Here is a 22822-nt window from a genome sequence, read left to right as displayed (position 1 = left end):
AGTATGTCGATCGGGAGCTTCCGGACGTGCAAGATGGCTTTCGCAAGGGCAGAGGAACTAGAGACCGAATTGGCATACTGCGCTGGATCATGAAAAAAGTAAGAGAGTTCCAGAATCCCATCTACATCTGATTTATTGATTATGCGAAAGCGTTTGACTGCGTAGATCCCCGCAGGTTATGGCAAGCTCTCCAAGAGATGAGAGTTCCCATTCACCTCATCTGTCTCCTCAGGAACCTGCATGAAGGGCAAGAGGCCACAATCAGACCTGGTCGTGGTCTTACTGATTGGATTCCGGTTGAGAAAGGAGTGAGACAAGGCTGTATACTGTCGCCTGTCTATTTATTTATTTATTTATTTGTACATACTATCAGTCCATCTGGACTAAGATAGGAGTGGGTTTGACATCAAAATTCATAAACGCAGGCCAGTACGATAAAACAGCAAGTACAGTCAATAAAACACGGTTCATAAAATACAGTCAATGTAATGTACAAATTATGTGCACTCCTGCGTTAAATATCTGCATATAAGGATAGATAATTGCTCTCGGGATTGAGCGTTCACAACGTGGTTAGGAAGGCTGTTCCAGTCGGATGATGTGGCAGGAAAAAAAGAGTATTTAAAACAGTCCTTAAAAATTTTTCTACTTGGACGTGTTTATTATGCTTATTACGAGTGACGCGCGTCTTTGCTTCGTTTATGTATCGTTCTTTCTTAACCAGGACTAAACCATTTATTACACAATAAAACAAAGTTAGTCTTTTTTCTTTTCGTCTGTGGGAAAGAAGAGACACATCGGCTTGAGCATAAAGAGGGGTCACTGAATCCAATCGTCGATACCGGGAGAAAATGAACCGTAGCGCCCGTCTCTGTATCTGCTCAAGCTTAGAGACAGATTTTTTGTGATATGGGTCCCATATTTCGCATGCGTAATCAAGTAAAGGCCGTACAAGCATCTTGTACGCTGTCAGTTTTGTGTCCGTAGAAGCCTGTTTTAGGACGCGTCTAATGTAGCCTAATCGCTTGTTTCCCTTCGCGACAATGTTGTCAATATGTTTTGCCCAGCTAAGATTTGAGGTGATGGTCACGCCGAGGTACTTGCATTCATTTACTCTGGAAAGCGGGCTAGCTTGCAAGCTATACACATAGTTCAGGGGCTCAAGCTTGTGAGTAATTGTCATGCAAACTGTCCTGTGTGGGTTTAGTGACATCTGCCATTCCGTGCACCAATTATCAATTTGGAGTAGATAATCATTAAGCTGAATTTGGTCATTAACGGATCTGATTTCATGGTAGATAATACAATCGTCTGCGAATAGCCTCGCTTTTACTGGTGAATCCCGGATCATGTCATTAATGTATATCAGAAATAAGAGGGGGCCAAGAACTGACCCCTGGGGTACACCTGATCTAACCTCGCAACAATCGGACCTCTTATCCCCGATGACAACATACTGTCTGCGACCTCTTAGGAAGTCCTCTAACCATCGAACTACACAGTTATGTCCCAAAACAGTTTTTACCTTAATTAGAAGCTTTCTGTGGTTAACCTTGTCGAAGGCTTTTTTGAAATCTAAGAATATAACATCCATCTGGCCCCTGCAATCAACCACTTTACAAAAATCATGACAACATTCCAATAGTTGTGTCACTGTTGACAAGCCCTCCCGAAAGCCATGTTGGTATTCACTAAAAAAATCATTGCGCGTTAAGTGCTGGCGAATATGTTCTGATACAATATGCTCTAAAAGCTTACAGCACACTGATGTTAGTGCTATTGGCTTGAAATTTGAAACGTTAGCAGCGTCACCATCCTTAAAAACTGGGGTAACCTTACCAATCTTCCAATCATCAGGAAGCATACCTGTGGCTAAAGATTTCTTAAAAATTACGAAGAGATACCTGGCCGTCCATTCAGCGTACCTCCTTAAAAATAAATTCGGTATTTCATCCGGGCCTGCAGCCTTTGAAGTGTCTAGCTTCAGCAGTGAAGCCAGAATTCCCTCGTATGACACTTGCAATTCGTCTAATTCAGGTAAATTGTTATGCGACGCAAACTGTGTCGGTTCTCCATCATCCGAAGTAAAAGAACTTGCAAAGAACCCATTGAAAGCCTCCGCAATTTTAGCCTTATCCTCAGTGAGACCCTGATGCGTATTCATTTTTGTTATTGGTGTCTTGGTTGCCGACAAGTGTCTCCAAAACTTTTGGGGAGATTCACGAAGATATTTACTCATTGTGATGTTGTAAAACTTATGTTTCGATTCTTTAATCATTAATTTCAACCCTTCACTTAATGTCGTTAAGTCCTCACGTAACGCCGGGTTCACTGATCGCCGCAACCTTGCTTTACGTCTGGAGACTTTTCTTTTTAGTTGAAGAATTTCTCTCGTAATCCACGGATTGTGGATACGTTTTTTCTTACATTTCAAGGGTACATATTGTGTTATACATTTGTGAACAGTTTCTTTGAAAGTTAGCCATAGTTCATTTATGTGTGCGGACTCATCGTGGCTTAATTTGTCAAAGTAGTCATAACGGTAGCTTAATTCGTCAAGTATGGTAGTGTCATCAGCTCTATTGAAATCTCTGTAGTATGTCAGGTGTTTTTGCGTACAAGAGAATGGACCCAACTGCAAAGCTACACTAACTAAGGAATGATCCGAGATTCCAGGTAGAATGGCAACTTTGTGCAGCCATGATGAGACACTGTCTGTTATGAAGACTAGATCCAGAACCGATCCACCATCACCGTGAACACAAGTAAGCTCCCTGACTACCTGTGTCAGCCCGTGGGAAAAACACATGTCAACAGCAGCTATCCCAGCTTCATTCTTCCGTGAACCGGGTTCCATTTCATCCCATTTTACATCCGGAAGGTTAAAATCTCCAGCAACAACATGTTTGTGCTGTGCGCGCAGGTCATAAAGAAAATCATTTAGCTTATTAATACCGTTTGAACCGGACCCAGGTGCACGATACACAGCCGCTACAAACAGCTCTTTTGTTCCTAAAAAGATTTTACACCATAATGTTTCAATGTCGGTCATTTTGCAAATGAATATGTAATTAATAGACCTTTTAATGAAAATAGCTACCCCGCCCCCTCTGCTGCCACGGTCGTTCCTAAGCACGTTGTAACCAGGCGGGCATATTTCAGAGTCACGTACATCATCGTGCAACCAGGTCTCGGTCATGACAACAACATCAGGGTCATGCTCAATCAGCACATGTTCAAAATCAACACACTTGTTTACAAGAAGGCTACGAGCGTTAAGATTCAGCAGCCTGAACACTCCGTCATGCGCAAGTCAATCCCCTGCGTGAGCCACTGGCGCTTTATCAGATAGCTGTTCTTTCACACGACAGCGCCGGTTTGTCGCTTCGTCCCACGCGTAAGTTACACCATTTATCTTAATCTTGTCGAAAACAAGTGTAACTTTTTTTCCACTTTTCCTATCGTTTACTGCGCTGCTCCAAAGACGTTGTCGTCTTCTTCTTACTTCGTATGAAAAGTCTTCGTCAATAAAGATCTTTGTTCCTTGCAGTCTGGTCCGGTAGCGCAGTATTTCTTTCTTTTCGTTATAATTCCCAAGCCGCACAATGACTGGTCTCGAGTTTCCCGTAGAAGGCTTTCCAATTCTATGTACCCGTTCTGCACTCGTCACTGCTACGTTGAGCTTTTGCGCGAAGACTCCCGCAATCACTTTCTGCTTCAATTGTTCCTCGGTTTCATTTTGTACCTCAAGAATGCCCCGGATCACCAAAGTTCTTACTGCGGCTGCGATTTTCAATGTCATCAAGCTTTTTTGATACGCCCCCAACACTGGAGCTCAAATCTACAATTTCATGTTCAGCCTGCTCAATCCTTTTACATTCTTCGGAGGTCTTCGAAAGCCCCATTTCTAGGTCAACGAGCTTTTGCTTCAATTCAGCTATACCCTCTTTAATTTCATGCTGCCCGTCCAAAAACATCTGCATCATACCTATTATGTCACTGTCAGGACCTGGATTTGCTTCAATATCCCCGCAACACTTCAGCAACAGTGCCATTGTGTCCCAAAAGTCAGCAATAATTACACAAAGTGCCTGTGGGCTTGGCAGCACAAGTAGACCACGACAGTCGTCTCTGATAGTAGATATAAAACGCTTTTCACCAACCTGTGCGAACAACAGAAGAGGGTTGGTCATTGTAGTTATCAAACCGGTGCCGCCAAGCCCACTGACGGTACGACGGAAATCCCGGCCCGAAGAAAACGCCCCCTCTGTTGATGTCCATTTTCCTGGCGTTGTCCAAGTGAAATCGACGACCGCCTATATGCTGAGTGCATCATGAGAAAGGCCGGTCTGGTCGAGCCTTCAGCTGGAGTGAAGATTGCTGGAAAACGTGTCGACAACCATAGATATGCGGATGATACCACTTTAATGGCAGAATGTCAAGTGGAACTCAAGAGACTTCTGATGCGCCTACAAGAAGAGAGCGACAAGTTTGGGCTTAAACTGAACATTAAAAAGACAAAGATCATGGCATCCAGCCCTATCAAATCCTGGAGCATCAAGTGGTAGCTGGGACAGAGTTTCTCTTCTTGGGCTCCAAGGTTACCTCGGACGGAGATTGTAGCTATAAAATTAGGCGACATCTGCTTGTGGGAAAGACAGCCATGGCTAGCTGTGACCGCCTATAGTAAAGAGCAGAGACATTAGACTGCCAACCAAGATCCTTATAACTCGTGCTATGGTCTTTCCAGTTGTGATGTATGGATGCGAGAGTTGGACTGTGAAGAAGGCTGACTGCCGAAGAATTGACGCGTTTAAATTGTGGTGCTGGCGAAAACTCTTGAGAGTTCCTTGCACTTCCAGAAGATCAAATCAGTCGATATTGTCGACCATAAACCCTGACTGCTCATTGGAGGAACAAATTATAAAGTTAAAGCTCAGCTACTTTGGTCATCTGATGATAAGAGAGGAGTCGCTGGAGAAAGATTTTTTGTTGGAAAAGGTTGAGGGTCACCGGAGAAGGGGTAAGCAGCGAACGCGATGGTTAGATGGCATCCTCGAGGCGCTGCAGATGAAGTTATGTGATGTTAGGAAGATAGTGATAGACCGGAAAGCGTGGCGTGATATGGTCCATAGGATCACGAAGTGTCGGACACCACTGAACGACTGAACTCAACTGAACTGAACTGAGAACGTCATTAACTCGAGTTATTTTTTTGACACACTCTGCGCGCTTCCCATTTCTAAACGTTACATCAATCATTTTTCGTTCCATTGCCATCGGCGTGTATTTAAGTAAAACCAGTTCGGTTAGCCTCCACGTTTCAACCCCATAGGCGAGTACAGATATGATGCAACTGTTGTATCGTTTTCTCTCGAGCGATACCGGTGAGTTGCTCGTCATAATCTGTCAGTACTTGCCAAATGCGCTTCATCCCAATTTTATTCTCGTAGTTATTTCCCTTTCATTGCCCGGATTGGCAGTTACTACCTGTTCCAATTAGGCATATTCGCCTACCGCTTCCAGTGCTTCACTACCTGTTGTAAACTGCTTTTCTTTCCCGAGGCAACTGAACATTGCCTACGTCTTGAATATTTATTTAAAAGCCTGCCTTTCGGCTGTCGCTGTCTAAGTCATCAATCATTAGTTTTATTTATACCTCTGATCTAGTTAGCAAGGCCATGTCATCAGCCAATAAGATTACTGAGATATTCTCTATCTCCCCTTATTCGTAACTGCTTCTATCCCTTGTCTCTGAATACTTCGTCTAAATAGGCTTTGAATAATAATGGGAGAACGTGTCTCTGTCAAACACATTTTTAGTGGCAATTTTGTTGCTTTCTTCATGCAGATCTATCGTTGCTTTGAAGCCACTTTCTTTACGGATCGCCTACACCTTGATTTCGCAATACCTGCATCGCTGCCGAGGTTTCTAGTGAGTTTAATGTTTTATTGTTATGAATGAATTCTGTGTGTAAGGGTTTGATATATTTTCCGAGCAGTTTTCTATCACCTGGTTAATGGTAATGTAATGGTGGATAGCAGATTACCTTTTCGAAAACTTGCTTGATCGTTTCCTCATTGAAGCCTATGAAGGCCTTGATTCTGTTACCGATTACCTTAGTAAATAGTTTCTATGTAACAGATAGTAAGCTGATTGATCTGCAATTTTTTATGCCCTCAGCGTCCCCTCTCTCAAGGATTAGGTGATATCATCGTTTTTCAATGTTTCTGGTACATGCGATGGCATCAGGCTTTGCATATAAATGGTAACCGGTTTTGCTAGCACGATACCCCTCCGTCCTTCAACAAATCGGTAGTTCCCTGATCCTCCCCAGCTGCTGTCCCCCTTTTCATACATAACCTCTTCCTTCGTCATTGTTTTTCACAGCTGCCAATTTAGTGGCCTGACTACTTCGGGCACTGTGTATATCACTATCCGAAGTAATCAAGACAACATCATCATCATCCTCAGCCCTAAAATACCCACTGCAGGGCGAAGAACTCTCCAATATTCTTCCAATTAACCCGGTCTTGTGCGATCTGCATCCGCTTGACCCTTGCGAACTTTTTAACTTCATCCGCCCACCTAATTTTCTGCCGTCCCTGCTACGCTTTCCTTTCTTTGGAATCCAGTTTGTTGCCCTAAGCGACCATCGGTTATCCTTTCTTTGCGCTACATGCCGTGCCCATGCGCATTTCTTCTTCTTGATTTCCACTAGAATTTAGTCAGGACAATAATGAGATTCCGAGCGAGTGGTCTAGCGCTAAACATTGCTAGGGTCAGTTTCCAATAGCGGCCTGTCCGGCACCAGAGATACTTAGCATCCTTTGCGGCGTCACAGGTCTGACCGCCACTGTGGTCAGTTGTTTCGAAGCCACTGGAAATTTAGGTCCAGTTGTCTGTCAAGTATTCATAGGAGGTTGTGGCCAATTGATATATACACCAGGGAGGCCAAATGCTGTTCTGTTGAAGGAGTGCGTTTCCGGCGGTGTTCACTGGCATCAGGCCGTACCCCAAACCCGACTATGCAATCAAATGGACGCACGAACTTTTTTCTCCGTTATTTTTTTAATCTTGTGGGGAATTGCATGCCACCGAGACTCGAACCATGGTCCACTTGCACGTGAGGCGGATGTTCTACGTCTAAGCAACCTGTGCACCCTCGTAATAGAGAACACTGATGTCCACATCTGTGAAGCGCAGACTGTCGTTAATTTGTATGAAGAAGAAAAAAACACGTTTCATGAATACCTAAAAAACGAGCCGAAGAAGAAGAAAACTTCAGGGAAGAGAAATATACAGAAATAAAAGCAAAACAAATACCACGAAATAAACATATGGAAAACTATCCTATTATTAGCAATTGTTATTCAGGAGCACCTGCCTCCCCTTCATGCCGAGGCCTACCGATGGCATACTCCCACACTCTCCCCTCTGAACCGAAGTCATTCTGTAAGCTTCGATAATCTTTCTTCAAACCATCCTTGACCCTTGTCAGGACAGTTGTGCCCTCGAACATAACCACGCAAAGCTTCACTGTTGGTTTGTTTTCGGCACCGTCTTTATGGCAATGGGAGCAATGGTTTGCAAAGTTTCCTGAAGTCGGCTATTCATCACATGCTGTCCGATGTTCTCTTAACGTCGCACTGAGGCATCGGCCCGTCAGCCAACCATGCGCTTTAGCATATGTAAGGAAATCTTGTACACATTTACATCGCAGCAGCTGGCAATTCGCTCCTTATGGCGCACGATTTAGCCAACCTTGGCTCACTCCTTTCTTTGACATTGCTGCACGGTCTTTTGATCTTACTGGGTGCCGATAGCTCTACGATAACAACAAATTTAATTGCAAGTTTCCTAAATCGATGTCATATCCCATGCATATAGCGCAGGGTCATATCCCATGAATGCATGGTAGAGCCACATACTGTCCTGCCCTACATTCATGGCATCAATCTACTCAGTCTTAAGCATTTTGTTTGAAGTCGCTGTCTTTTTAAAAAACTCTCAGCTGCGGACACCAAAACGTTCTTTTATTTATTTCTTTATTTCTCTTTCAAAAAATGAAAGAAGGAACTGCGACAAAAGGCGGTTAGGCCTGACGGGGTCACAGTTCCCCATACAGTTCACAGCAGCGCGCAACGCGGAAAATAAACGATAGCAGATCATTACAGCAAACGTGGTAATTGAACATTCTATATCTACATATGCTCAATCTCTTCATCTATAGATGGATACTCTCTCCCATAGCTGTGGGCAGGACGTATTCGCCACCTGCCGAAAACATGAAATTACCAGCCTCCTTCTCACAAATTTTGTATGGCCTGAGTAAAAAGGGAGGTCTCTGGCTGCTTATCTCGTATAAAACCTACCTGCGTGACATTGCTCAAGCACTATTATAATATTATTGTATTATTACATTATTAGTTCAAAAGTGAACACAAGGCCTGGGTGCGATGTAATTGCGGCTATATTGTTACGAAGCGGTAAGCCAATGAAGACAGGAGACAGAACATGACCGATGGCGATAGTAGATGATGTTTAACGAATATTCGCGGGCCTAGCGCGAGCGCTCCTGCCCGCGCCACTGCCCGATTCTTCTTCCTTGTCGTCCGTAACACAACCCGGGGCCACCGAGCGATCGTCCCGATCGTGGACGAGGAACTTTAGCGATGTTATAATTTGATGGCATGATGATGGGCGTATCTGGATGCTTGAAGAAGAAGAGGAAGAAGGAAGAATAGAACGGCTTGCTGGTACGATATCTGATGCGTGGGTGATCCGCCTCCCTTGGAGCTGTCAACCATCTGTCACCAGAGTCCATGGGACCGATTGCTAGAGGACACGTCGGGCAGCTTGGGCGGGGGTTGCGTGTTCGTGTCCATTGGTTCCTTCGGGTCATTCAGGTCTTTCGGGTCCTTCGTCTCGGTTCTGATTCGTATGTCGGTTCTACTTAACTTCAGGTCCGGGATGGGACTGGGCGGTGGTAGTTGTTCAGGTCTGGGCTTGAAGGGCTGGGGCGAAGCTGCTCGGCGATGTCCCTCGGCCCTTGGCGATGGTCCCGGCTTGAAGATGGCCTCGATGCTCCAAGGCGAGGATGGGGATGTCGTACGCCGCACCTCCAACCAAATGTTACGAAGCGGTAAGCCGATGAAGACAGGAGACAGAACATGACCGATGGCTATGGTAGATGATGTTTAATGAATATTCGCGGGCATAGCGCGAGCGCTCCTGCCCGCGCCACTGCCCGATTCTTCTTCCTTGTCGTCCGTAACAATATAGTGTCTACACTTCTCTCAGTATACTGGCCATATGGCGCCAAACCATACAATTATCCTTGGCCACTTCGGCATCCTTAACTCGGTTTAACAGAGTCTTATACGCGATGCACAAAACGCCGACAACGCCGCCTGTCGCCATAGCTGCAGAGCGTAGGCGGGCTCGGTCGGGCGCTGCTCATGTCAGGCTCTATGCGCGCGCATCGTGTTTTCGTCTTTGGTCGCGGTTTAATAAATATAACGCCGCTGTCAACCTTTAGCAATGTCCGGGAAGAATTGCTGCGTAGTTGGTTTTTCGAACAGACATAAAACCTTGCCAGGAACACGTTTGTAAAGTTTCCAATGATGCTTCACGATAACGACGGCGACCGAGAATCGCGGTTTTTCGACGCAGGAAGCAAGCAATCGCACCGAATTACATTTGTTTAGGTTAATGTCATTTTTTCGATGAGCTGCTACACGACCAAAGCTAATGCATTTCCAAAGTATGGTAACTGCGGTTGACATGCAAATGTTGGTGCGCCTTCAATATGTTGCGAAGATAACTGCGCTTTAACGAAAGCAGCCTTTATATTGACATTCATCTCTTGCATGCCTTGTAACCAGCCTGTTGATTAGGACTATCATTTATGAATTTAGCGGCAGTGTCGGCGGCGTTTGTTTACGAAAGGGCACGGAAGGTGCGCACGTCTACTCTCGGCTGCGAAACGCGTACGAGTTTCAACAACGCATACACTTTGCGCACTAAAGCGTGTCAAGGGCAACACGTAAAATAGGCAGTATCTAGTGTACTGTATGACGGAGCTTTTATAAAACCTTCGAGTATCGCCATACGACGCAGCATGCTACAGCGCCGTTGACTCCCGTACGTTTTCGCCAGATTGTTCGCTCGGCGTATTAAGGCCCGTCGAAAAATCCCCGAGCTTGGTCTCATCAAAAAAGCATATTGCAAATTCGTAACGCTTGCCACATCGGATACCGCGAGCTTACCGCAACGACGCTTCCCGCGAAAGCGGTCGACGACGGCGCTCTGGCCATGTGCTAGGCCCTAGTCGTCGCTATGCCTAAACGCCTAAATGGTTTCGAATCAAAGCATAGCTGGAAGCGCTTTGGAAATAGTAAATTTCATAATCATAAAACTGCCTTAGTATCAGTTCAATTGTCTCACAAATTGTCTTACAGTAAAGGGAAGGTGTAACTTCTGCGACGGCTTAGCAGCGGAGCTAGAGAACGAAATCGGAGGAGCTGCGTCACACTTGCGTCAGCTATAGCACAAAATTGTTTGTATTTCAGAGTTCTCACTTTTTCCAAAATCTCGTTGCATAGCAGCGATTGGCAGTATTGTTTTTATTCATTCATCAAATTAAGCGCTTATTATTTAAGATCAACAGAGCATGCTTTTCTGAAGCTGGTGAAAGAAATCTGCCGTGTCGGCGACTCGGTGCCGACAGACCGCGGCAGCAGGAGCAACCTGTTCTGCCCGCGCTGGGTGCGGTGGCAACGGGTGTGCTGGCAGCAATGGGTGCCAGTTTTTGTTTTACGATGCTATTTAGCATATTTCACAAACATGATTAGCTGCACAATTACAGGAGCACAGTAGTATTTAATGCAGGTGGCATGTTTGTAGTTTATTTTAGGTGTATCTTCTCATCGAGTCTCTGGTGTCGAGATAACACATTTCCTCGTTGCTCGCATTCGGATGAGTATCTCAAACTCATTCGATACCTAATACCATTTTCATAGAATGTCATTATATTTTCTCGTGTAGCAGCAAACAAATATCATTTTGAAAGAATGTCATTCGATCGAAAAGGTATTAAATTTGCCATGTGGCAGGGCTGAGTGATAACTATGTTTTGTACCTTCCGTGAACACTTTTTGTTTAAACTTGGTTGCCTCCGCTGCCGGTAATATATAATACGCATTAGATTTATGAAATACTTAGCCAGACAATCTTTATCGTGCATTGACATCGCACAGCACGCAGTTCCATTGTGCGTTTCACCTCCACTTAAAAGGAGGCGGCGCGGTCAAATTCGATCTTCTTCAGTACCCTGAGCCGCTGCGGCAGGTTATTGAACAGACATTTTCTAATATCCGTTTTGAAACTTGCCATCCAATTACTTTGAAGACCAGAGCCAGTGTTCCTGTTGGCTGGCAAGATTACGAAAACATAACATGTCGATGCACTTGATATTCAGTCTAAAGGTTCTAGAGCTTGTTATACAGGGTGTTTCATCTAAGATTTTGCCTATTTTTTAAAAAAAAAGGAAAATTAAGTTTTATTGTCGATTCTTCTTTTAGCTGTTGTATTAAGAGTAGAGAAAAATCAGGAGCCTTAAAGGGTGCTAGTTAGCTTAATAATTATCTAAGTTTACCTAATTAACTTTTTATTTATACCAGCTAGGAGCTGCTTTCAAATTGCAACAGTGAGCTACCGGTGTGAGAATGCCAAATAGTATTTTAAACGACAAGAAAAGCGCATTTCTTAAGGACTGCAGCGCTGGCAATTCTGGCCGCTTTCGACGCACGAAAACGAAACCTAGCAGTCGAGGCGCGCACTTATGCACGCCCATGAGTGACGCAGCCGTGACGTCACCGAGAGAAAGTAGCCGTCTGGAGGCGGCCGCTGCCGCCCGCGAAATACGCGCCTGAAGCTGCGTCATGTTCTGGTAGGATCTTGAGATATCGCCAACGCATTGCGGGCGAAGCTTGTCATGGTGCGGGCGTAGGTATGGGCAAATCAGCCCTCCCTCTTGACTACAAGCTTTGGCTCCCAGAGGGTGAATTAAAAAGAAAAGCAGTACATGCACAGATATCGCACCACTGGATGTGATGACGCAGCGCCAGACGAGTATTTTACGAGCGGCAGCAGCCGCCTTCAGACGGCTTAATTCGCCCGGCGACGTCACGACTGCGTCACTCGTGGGCGCGTACAATTCCGCGCTTCGTCTGCCAGGTTTCGTTTTCGTGCGTCGAAAGTGGCCAGAATTGCCAGTGCTGCAGTCCTTAAGAAATGCACGTTTCTTGCCGTTTAAAATACCATTTGGCATTCTCACACCGGTAGCTCACTGTTGCAATTTGAAAGTAGCTTCTAGCTGGTATAAAGAAAAGTTAATTAGTTAATCTTAGTTAATTATTAAGCTAATTAGTACGGTGTAGTGCTCCTCATTTTTCTCTACTCTTAATACAACAGCTAAAAGAAGAATCGACAATAAAACTTAATTTTCCTTTTTTTAAAAAATAGGTAAAATCTTAGATGAAACACCCTGTATAGCGCGCTGTAATTCTCCAGTTGGCCGCGAGGGTGATACAAATAAAATGAAGATGATACTACAAATATAAAATAGCATATAAAATTTAAATCTAATAGGCTCTTGGTTAACCAGTGATGCAGCTTTTCAGATATTGCCTCTGCTGATATCTCACTCCCCCATGGATTTATCTACCCGATCTGCCTTTTTGATGACTGAATAGGTAAAATCCATCCTGTACAGGCAGTGGTAAAGTGCAAGCATGAAAAATCTGAACTCTTGCTACAGGATCCCAATATGCGCTATTCTTCTGATGCTCAGAATGCTGGTTTGCAAGCTCGCTGGTTTCTCCTTTAGTCGCACCGGTACGAAACCGCTCGCAGTTTCGATGACGCTGCCCAGTTTGCTGTAGCAATTTATTGCATGTAAACGAAGCAAGCGTGTACCATTATGCAAAGAAAGAACATTGATTCAAAGGTCAAGGAATGAACAAATTAGCGTGGCGTTGTAATGAAAGCGGGGCATTCAAAATGAGCTCCGCTTCGTGCGCAACCTTATTGACGCCAGTCTGCAGGAGACACTTGATGCATATGGAGGCGATGTAGTATCAGACGGCCGTGATATCGAACCTATGTCCACTTAAGAAGGGCGATCCCTTTGCGCACACTGTTACCGCGAGACGCGTACAAACGGCTGATCACACGCACGCACCACCTCCAAGCTTGCCGCGTGAGGCCCGCCTCGGGTTCCGACAGCCGCCGCTATGCGGCTTTCAGTGGCGCCCCTATTAAAATCCCTCGATAAAGAGAAAGTACCGCCACGCTTTGTACTTTGCCGCCGCCGCATCACCTCCTCTCCTCACCTCCTCGCCACCTACTCGGATTCAGATCTCCGCGCGACGGGCACCTCTGCGCGACGCCGCGCGCAGACGCCCGGCGCGTTCCGCTTCGCGCTAATTGGTCACTCTGGCTGTCCCCGGGGTCGCCATGGTTACACGCGCGCTTTTTGCATTCTTTGTGAAGCTTTTCGTTCTTCGCGCGCCATTTTTCACCCACTCAAGCAAAGGAGACCTTGCGCACGTTGTTTTTCTTTGCGATGTACCTCACTTGTTAAAAAATCTTAGAAATCATTTGACTAAAGGGCACCTCATCTACCTTCCCGAAGAAGTTGTGCAAAAACATAACTTGCCAACTAATGTCGTGAATTTTGAGTTCATTAAAGCACTTGTAAGGCACGATGAAACGGATGATATAAAACTTGCCCCGCACCTAAATGCTTCCTCTCTTGATCCAAGCCAGTACGATAAAATGAATGTAGGCCCAGCTTTTTCCATTTTCCATAATGACACAGCTTCAGGCTTGCGCTTGCTTCAAGACAGAGGAAAAATTCCGAGAAACGCTCTTACTACTGCATGGTTTATCGAAACCGTGTTCAGGTGGTTTCGCCTGATCACGTCACGGACAACAAAGCTAGCTTTTAGCCACGCAGTTCAAGAGGAGTATGACTCCAGTGTAGCATTTTTGGAAATGATAATCGAGCTCTTCTCTAAAATTCAAATTGGACGTGAAAAAAATGCTGTCTGGAAGCCTGTACAATCGGGAATTATACTAGCGACAATAACAGCACTAGAAGTACAAGACGTCCTTCTCACAACGTACAACTTTCATTATGTGTTCCTGAGCAGGTTAGGCCAGGATGGGGTTGAAAATTTTTTTTCTCTACATTACGCGCCCAAAACCCCATCCCGAGACTATATGAGTTTAAATGTAGCTTAAGGAACGCAACACTAGGTTAATTTTTGAAGCCTAGCAAATCAGGAAGCTACTCCGAGGAGGAAGATTATTTACTATTACATTTACGCGACACAAGTGAAGCAAGAAGCGACACAGATGCTATTCAAGCGCCCGATGATATTCTTGACCTGAGCCCTGAAATAGAGCAGTCATTAACGTACCTAGCAGGCTACGTTGCTTCAAAACTTGTGAAGCGAGTACAGTGTGAGAATTGCTATAATTATCTGATTGAACGAGACAGCTCTACGACGCTGATAGAACTCAAAAACTTTTCAAAGCACCAGCAGTCTTTGACCACTCCATCGCAAGGGGTGATTGAAGTGATAAAAATAGCAGAGAACTACTTCCGCACTAATAAGGAAGAGCTAACCCGTAATTCTGTACATGAGTCGGAGGTGAAGCCATTACCCAAAGCGTAACTTCGCAGACATGCTTTCCTTCTTGCCATAACTTACTTGAAGACATTGTTAAAATATTCGGCAAACTGCGCACGCAAATTTTAATGAAAAGTGAAGCGGCTAAAAGATCTTCTATTGAGAGTTCCAAATGTGCCAGTAAAAGCATTGGCATGCGCGTTGCTGTTTCAAGCATTAAATGATGTGTAGACGCTTCATTGCTTGCGAAGCAAAGGACCTTTATGTGATACTTTTAAAACAAATATCTTTCATAAGCAGCAAGCCACTGCCTGGGATAAATTTGAAAATTTTACAGCCACTGTGTAGTTAATATCTAACGTGAGGATTTCGCTTTTCATGTCGAAATAAATTTTGTTCACAACAGAAAAGACTTTTTTTATTTCAATCCGCTTTCAATTTACTGTAACATAAAACTGAAGGGGCTCAATGGTAAAGTGCACCAAGAAAAAAAAAACTTCAGAACGTCCACAAAGGGTGAAGGAGAGACAATAAACGTTAAATAAAACTGCGTTCCGTGTGTTGAACTTTCTTTTACTGGAGAGTTTCGGCTCCAAATAATGTGCTGGCCCTTGCACCACGTAGCATCATCGGCTTCATTACATGTCTGGAAATCGTAAGCAGTTCATGCTTGGTACCGTGTTGGTCCTATTTCAGCCGCACTAAAACCGTTTCATTCATAGCGTGATATTGCTTTTGTACAATTGTGCTTGCTTTTTGTGTTGTTTTGAACTGTCAGTTTTGTAAGTTTTTTTAAGTCCATCACTTCTGCGCCACACATCTCACTGCATGCACCTGCGTTCACATCAGGAAACTAAACACATCGTATTGCACAGCACTTACAACTAATTTATTGTACGCCGCCATAAACACTAGCAAACCGTTAGATGTCTTGCACTGATAAGCTTAATACGCATTAACTTATGCCTGGAGCACTACTTAGTTGATTACACGCCGCAAAACATCACATCTCCTTTCAGAGACGGTTTTCGTAAATGACACCTGCAGAAGAATGTTTTCTTCTGGGAAATATTTAGAAATTAAGTGCTTTAAAAAAAGAAAAAAAATCCACAGAATTTTTTCTCAGCATTCTAATCGCTTGGGTAATCGTTTATGAAAATTACTTTCCCTACCGAAGCTGTAAACGGTGCTTAAAAAGCACGCCAGCGTTCAAAGGCGCGGCTGGCCGGCGGGCGCTTGGGTGAAAAAGAGTGCCGTGTGCAGCGCGGGCGGCTGGCGGGCGAGGAGAAACGAGGAGGAATGCGCCGCGAAGGAGGAGAGTGTCGCTACTTTCAAAACATCAAGGGGTTTTAACCCCTATTAAAAGCCCTCAATAAACTAAACGTAGCGCCATCTCCTCTCTCCTCCTTTGGCGGCGCCGCTCCTCCTCTCGCATTTTGACCGTGGCTCCACCTACGGGGTGCGCGACTAGCGCGCGCTCTCCGGAGCAGGCGCCCTTCACAGCCATCTCGATCAGCGCCGCGCGCGCGCCGATCGAGGCGGCCGTGCGCCGGGTCTCACCAGAGCCTTGCATTTTGTCGCAATATGTTCATGTTAAAATATTACTCACTGCTGAAACATAATTACCGAATGTTGACAGGAATTTCCCGCCAGAATAGTTTCAGCTGTGAGTGTCATACACCACATATAAGCGATTTCGGCGTTGGTTCAACTCGCCGTCATCTCCGTGTGTCCGTAGTTCGTCACATTTGGCACTCAGCGGCATGCTTTATAAAATTTGTAACTAGGCGGCAGACAGGAACAATTTTGGAACAGTCTGTGTATGGTTTCTTTGCAGCGTTGACTGGATTGCGAGCTGCCGGTAAACTTGAGAAGTGTGGCAGCAGCTGTCTTCCATGTATTTTCAACTTCAGCTGGAGATCAAATTAACTATAGGCGGCGGAAGCTGCAGTCTGTGTGGAGTCTTTGCAGCTTTGATTGACTTGTGAGCTACCGGTAAACTTGGGGAGTGAGGTAGCAGTTATTTTTTTTTATATTTGGCGTCGAGACGATGCCGTGTTCCCCTGCCATGGTGTGTCACCATACGTACACGATTTTGGGGTCGATTTAACTCGCCTTCACCTCCTTGAGTCCGTCAGCCGTTGGCAAAAGAGCGCAACATGCTTGAAAAAAAATTAACTAGGCTGCGCAAGCTGCAGTCTGTGTGGTTTCTTTGCAGGTTGGACTGAATTGTAAGCTACCATGAAACTTGAGAAGCGTGGTAGCAGTTTTTTTTTAATTTTGCGCTGAAACGGTTCCGTTTTCAACTGTCAGTGCGTGACACCATTTGCACGCGATGTCTGCGTTGGTTGAACTCGCCTTCACCACCGTGCCGCCGGCCAAAGAGCGCAACATGCTTGAAAAAAAAATTAAATAGCCAGCGGGAACGATTTAGTAGCAGTTCGCGTGGCAGCAAAACACACGGCGATATGTGCCGCGCGCGCGCCGCCCGCCCCGCTGGAAAGCAGGAAGCTGCACGCCCAGCAAAAAAGAAAAGCGCGCGTGCGCACGTGACGGCGCTCGGCCAATGAGAGGGTCGAACGACGAAGGAGAGCGCAGGAGAGGAGGCGGGCGGCAAACTTCACATGTTGGCGCTACTTTTAGTTTATTGAGGGGTTTTAGCCCCTATAGGCGCTGCGCATGGCGTATAATCCTTGTCCAGAAAGAGGGGACTCAAGATAGGGGCAACTGAAGAGCATTTAAAAATAGCGTCATTTTGCTCGATTATTATCCTTGAAATTCCACATAAAAGTAAGCGAGATAGAGCACCAGCCGTAAAGTATGGACTCTGCACATTCTGAATTTTTCCGGGAACTTTACTGCCCCGAATGCATCAATAGCTTGTTTAACGACGAGGATGGCCAAACGCTATATGAGGCTGTGGAAAACGTATTTCGGATAAACAGAGTGAAATGTGGATTTAATAGCTGGTTCGAGCGTCTAGCGCTGGCAGTAACTCGGGCACAGCAGGATCGAATTACCGGCCGCAGGGCACAGCTTCAGCGCTAGAGAGATGGGCGCCGGAGACAAGCGATGATGATGGCGATGCCGCAGCGTTGTTTGTTCTTTGTCTTCTTTACATTTCCCCTGTGTGAAGAAGTCGCCATCCTGGCGACTCACGGAGAAGAGACGACCAGGGGGTTGTAATACGGCTTGAGGTGGCTAACGTGGATAACCTCACGGCCGCGGCGGCGGTAGTCGGAAAAGGGGTGACTGGCTCGATGATGTAGTTAACAGGGGATGTGCGTTCCAAGACGCATTAAGGTCCGTGGTATTTCGTTTCTAGTTTGCTGGTTGCAGCAACGCATAGCCAAACGAAGCTGTCGGCCAGGAACGTTGGAGCAGGGGTATCGCTATCATGCTGGTCTTTGCGATAGTCTTGAGTGTTAGAGGTAAACTTGCGAGCTAGCTGACGGCATTCCTCGGCCTTCTGTACAATATCAGACAGAGCACTGTACTCAAAGGCATCTGGATTGTATGGCAAAATTGTGTCCAGAGTACAAGACGGTTCACGGCCGTATAAGAGAAAGAAGGGCAAAAAACCAGTTGTTGTTTGGGTGGCCTTGTTGTACGAGAACGTTATGAATGGCAGTGCCTGGTCCCAGTTGGAGCTCCCAGATTCAGATGTAACATACATTGCGAGCATGTCCCCAAGCGTACCGTTGAAACGCTCAGTGAGGCCGTTGGTTTGTGGGTTATACGCGGTTGTAGCCCGATGTATTGATTTGCAAGACGAAAGGAGCTTTTGGACAACTTCGGAAAGACACGACCTCTATCACTGAGTAGCTCGCGAGGGGCGCCGTGTCGAAGAATGAAGTGGTGCAGAAGAAAATGGGCTACCTCTTGGGCTGTCGCCGCGGGAAGTACATCAGTCTCCGCGTAGCAGGTCAGGTGGTCAACGGCGACGATTACCCATCGATTACCGGCGGTACTGCATGGTAGCGGACCATAAAGGTCGATTCCCCGCGATCAAACGGGCGAGCTGGACACGGTAAAGGCTGGAGAGGGCCAGCGGGGTGGCGAGCAATCTTGCGTTGTTGACAGGCGGTACAAGAGCGAATGTAGCGACGTACTAAATTGTACATTCCCCGCCAGTAATACCTTTGACGAATTCGATCATAGGTTTTCAGGACGCCGCCATGAGCGCTTTGCGGGTCAGTGTGATGGTGGGCACAAACCTCGGAGCGGAGGTGGCGCGGAATGACAAGAAGCCATTTTCTGCCGTCTGAGTTGTAGTTCCTTCGGTAGAGGAGGCCGTCCCGAATGGTAAAATGGGAGGCCTGTCGGCGGAGTGCCGGAGGATGCATAGCCGCAGAAGTAGTGCATAGGATATTTAGCAGAAACCCAAGGATCTTGTCTTTGCTCGAAAGGCATATCCTCTATGGTGAGTGCTGACAAGGATGCTTGAGGAGGGGATGATGAGTTAGGCGAATGTACCGGTGACCGAGAAAGAGCGTCGGCGTCAGAGTGTTTGAGTCCAGAGCGGTACACTACACGGATGTCGTATTCCTGAAGCCTGAGAGCCCAGCGCCCGAGACGGCCAGACGGATCCTTGAGAGACGCGAGCCAGCAGAGAGCGTGATGATCTGTAACTACCTCGAATGAGCGGCCATATAATTAAGGGCGGAACTTCGTTATAGCCCACACGATTGCTAAGCACTCCTTTTCAGTAACGGAGTAGTTGGACTCGGATTTGGTAAGAGCACGGCTTGCGTAGGCGACAACGTATTCGGAGAAGCCAGGCTTGCGCTGGGAGAGGACGGCGCCGAGGCCGACACCACTGGCATCGGTGTGAAGCTCTGTAGGTACAGTAGGGTCGTAATGGCGAAGGAATGGCGGTGACGTCAGAACATTGCGCAGCGTCGCGAATGCATCATCGCAGGCTGGCGACCAAGCGAAGAGGTTAAGGGCGCCTTTCAAGACCTGTGTAAGGGGGGCTATGATGGTTGCGAAATTCCGAACAAAACGAAGAAAGTACGAGCAGAGGCCCACGAAGCTTCGCAGTTGTTTCAAAGTGGTCGGTTTCGGAAAGTCAGCAACGGCGCGCAGCTTCTCAGGGTCAGTCAGAACTCCATCTTTGCACGGTATTGTAAGCTGGCGGGCACCGAAGCGGCACTTGTTGAGGTTCAGTTGAAGACCGGCACGGGTTAGGCAGGTGAAGACCTGGCGAAGTCGAGTCAGGTGGGTCGGGAAGTCGGTTGAAAAGACGACGATATCATCGAGGTAGCATAAACAGATGTTCCATTTTAGGCCACGCAGTACGGTGTCCATCATTCTTTCAAATGTGGCTGGGGCGTTACAGAGTCCGAATGGCATAACACTAAATTCGTATACTCCGTCTGGAGTAATAAAGGGGATCTTAGCGCGATGCTCCTCTGCCATGGGCACCTGCCAATACCCAGAGCACAAATCAAGTGAGGAAAAGAATTCTGCGCCTTGCAAGCAGTCTAGGGCATCGTCGATACGTGGGAGGGGGTACACATCACGACGGGTAATTTTGTTTAAGGCGACGATAATCAACACAAAATCGTATGGAGCCATCCTTCTTCTTAACTAGGACCACAGGAGACGACCATGGACTACAGGATTCTCTAATTACTCCGCGTTGCAGCATGTCATCGACTTGTTGGCCAATAACACGGCGCTCAGTCGGGGACACCCGATACGGCCGCTGATGGAGAGGTGGGTGAGAGGCAATGTCGATGAGGTGGGAAACGGTCGCCGTGCGGCCAAAGGAAGATTGCGGAATGTCGAAGGAGGCGCGGAATTTGTGTAGAAGGTCTAGAAGTTGCTCGCGGTGGCGAGGTTCTAGAGCGCTGTCCTCAGAATGGTCAAAAAGGTCCCGCTGTAACGGATCTGAAGCCACACGAGTTGGAGTCAAGGCATCAACTTGGCAAACAGGGAATGGCAAATCATCAAAGGCGAACAGAAGGTCCGCGGGCTCGATGCGGCCGAGGCACTCCCCTTCGATCAACATAGCGGGAGATGCAAGATGATTGGCTACCAGAAGTGTGCAAGCGCTGTTGTTCATGTCAAGGACGGCAAACGGCAGCGGTAAGTGGCGGCGGCGGCAGACAACGTTAGAGGGCGCAAAGACTCTGTAGTGGCGGTGGTAAAAGGGGCAGTGAGGGGAACCAGAACAGCGCTAACGGGTGGGATGGTTGTGTCATGAGCTACGAGTAGTTTGGCCGCAAAACGAGGACACGACTGGAGCAGGCCTCCGTCATTGGGGCAGTCAATGTTCTGCTGCGAAGTTCCAGGGCGAGAGGGGTACAGGGAACCTCAGATTGACCTCCACCAAGTGAAATGTGGATTTAATAGCTGATTCGAACATCTAGCGCCGGCAGTAATTCGGGCACAGAAGGATCGAATTACCAGCTGCAGGGCACAGCTTCAGCGCGAGAGAGATGGGCGCCGGAGACAAGCGATGATGATGGCGATGCCACAGCGTTGTTTGTTCTTTGTCTTCTTTACAAGAGGAGCACCTGACAGGTGCAATCCTTTCCAAATATAAATCAGCTCATCTGAATTCCTTTCCAGTAGCGGGTGTGCCACTGAGAGACAAGCCTGTCAATTCTGAAGACAGGATGCATGGCGATAGTACGATATTGAACGGTCTTCAAGAATTACTCGGAATGGAGCCTCTTTCTTATGGGTTTTGACAGCGAAGAGTGGTATTGGTGTAAAGTTGTTGCTTGCCCTTAACTCACTGGCCAGGTTTTCGTTGCCTAATTATTGAAACAAATCCGCGGCTGTCTTGTGTTCGCAGCTAAGCTGTCTCTTGAAGATGTTTGCTTTCGAATAAAAGTTTTGTATGATGCTGTCCTACGTCTTGCCCTGATAATTATTGCTTTCTAGGGTCGCAAAAACCCGCATCTACCAGCGAACAGCACAAGAAAATGCCGATGCTTCAGCCACTCCACCGCTTTTTCTAGATAGGGCTACGTTGTGCTGTGGCGGTAATTTTTTCAAATAGACAGTAGCAGCCTCGACAGAATAATACAAACATGCGATCCTATCATATGTGTCTGCTTTTTAGGCCACCCTATACAGCTGGCGTCCGTAGTTGCTACGGGGTCTGCAAGGGCTCTCCACATTTTGCGTTCACATTAGTCCCCTCCATGTACGGTTCCAACGGTAGCAGCTTTTTGTCTGGTTCTTGAACTGTTGCAAAAGCTACTTTCAGTTTTAAGGTTATTGCTATGTGCCCTGTCTTTTTGCAGTTATAGCAATTCAATGACCTGTGCTTTTTGAAAAGAACGTATTGCATTGTTGCCCTCCTTAGGAACGTCATTACCATTCTGAAGTTTATTCCGTCCTTCTAAACCCAGTTAGTAAGAGACGAACCTTTCGGAATCTAGTGACGCATGAATGGCGAGTTTAGGAAACCTGTTATCCACACAACACATGATGACAGCAGAGAAGGCAGAGAGAGGCGCAGCAGAGGCGACCAGCAGCCGGCCCCACAGCCTTCGACTCACCTACCGGCATGTTTCAAAGCCAAGTCGGCACTGCCCGTGGGTGCGCCGCTCGGTAGTGCGATGCCAGCGGAGGAAACTGCTTGGTCGGCACTGTCCGTGGGTGCGTCGCCTGGCAGTGTGCCGCCAACGAGGGAGACGGCTGGGTCGGCACTGCCCGTTGGTGCGCTGCCCGGTAGTGCGCCGCCAGCAGGGGAGATCACTCTGTCGGCAATATTCATGGGTGCGCCGCCTGGTAATGTGCCACCAGCCAGGGAAACAGCTAGGTCGGCAATGCACATGTGTGCGCCGCCCAGTAGTGTGCCACCAGCAAATGAAATTGCTCTGTCGGCGCTGCCCTCGGTTGTGCCGCTTGGTAATGTGCCGCCAGCGAGGGAGAAGACTTACCGGCGCCAAACACGGAAAAATGTAAGTTGCAAACAGACACTAGCGTTTCCCTCAGCCACATTACAGAACATTTATGCCCCCAGGATATATTGGGGTTCTCGGTATAGAGCGCAGCAAAAGGACCACCCACTCCTTCATCCGGCGTCTACAATCTGAAAAACTGTTAAAGTCCTGATGTCATAAAAGCAGCAGTAAACCCCTACGGCTAGGAACAA

The 22822-nt window shown here is 46.8% G+C and overlaps 1 pseudogene; it reads right to left on the bottom strand.

Annotated features, from left to right (window-relative positions):
* LOC146193767 (uncharacterized) overlaps positions 1-22501 on the bottom strand; it is a 109524-nt pseudogene extending 87023 nt beyond the window's left edge.
* Positions 22502-22822: the final 321 nt, after the last annotated feature.

Source organism: Amblyomma maculatum, chromosome 4 (genome assembly GCF_055883805.1).
Source record: "Amblyomma maculatum isolate TAMU_Amacu chromosome 4, ASM5588380v1, whole genome shotgun sequence".
NCBI lineage: Eukaryota > Metazoa > Arthropoda > Arachnida > Ixodida > Ixodidae > Amblyomma > Amblyomma maculatum.
The sequence above is the reverse complement of the archived record's forward strand: the minus strand, read 5'-3'. Positions and strand labels throughout refer to the sequence as shown.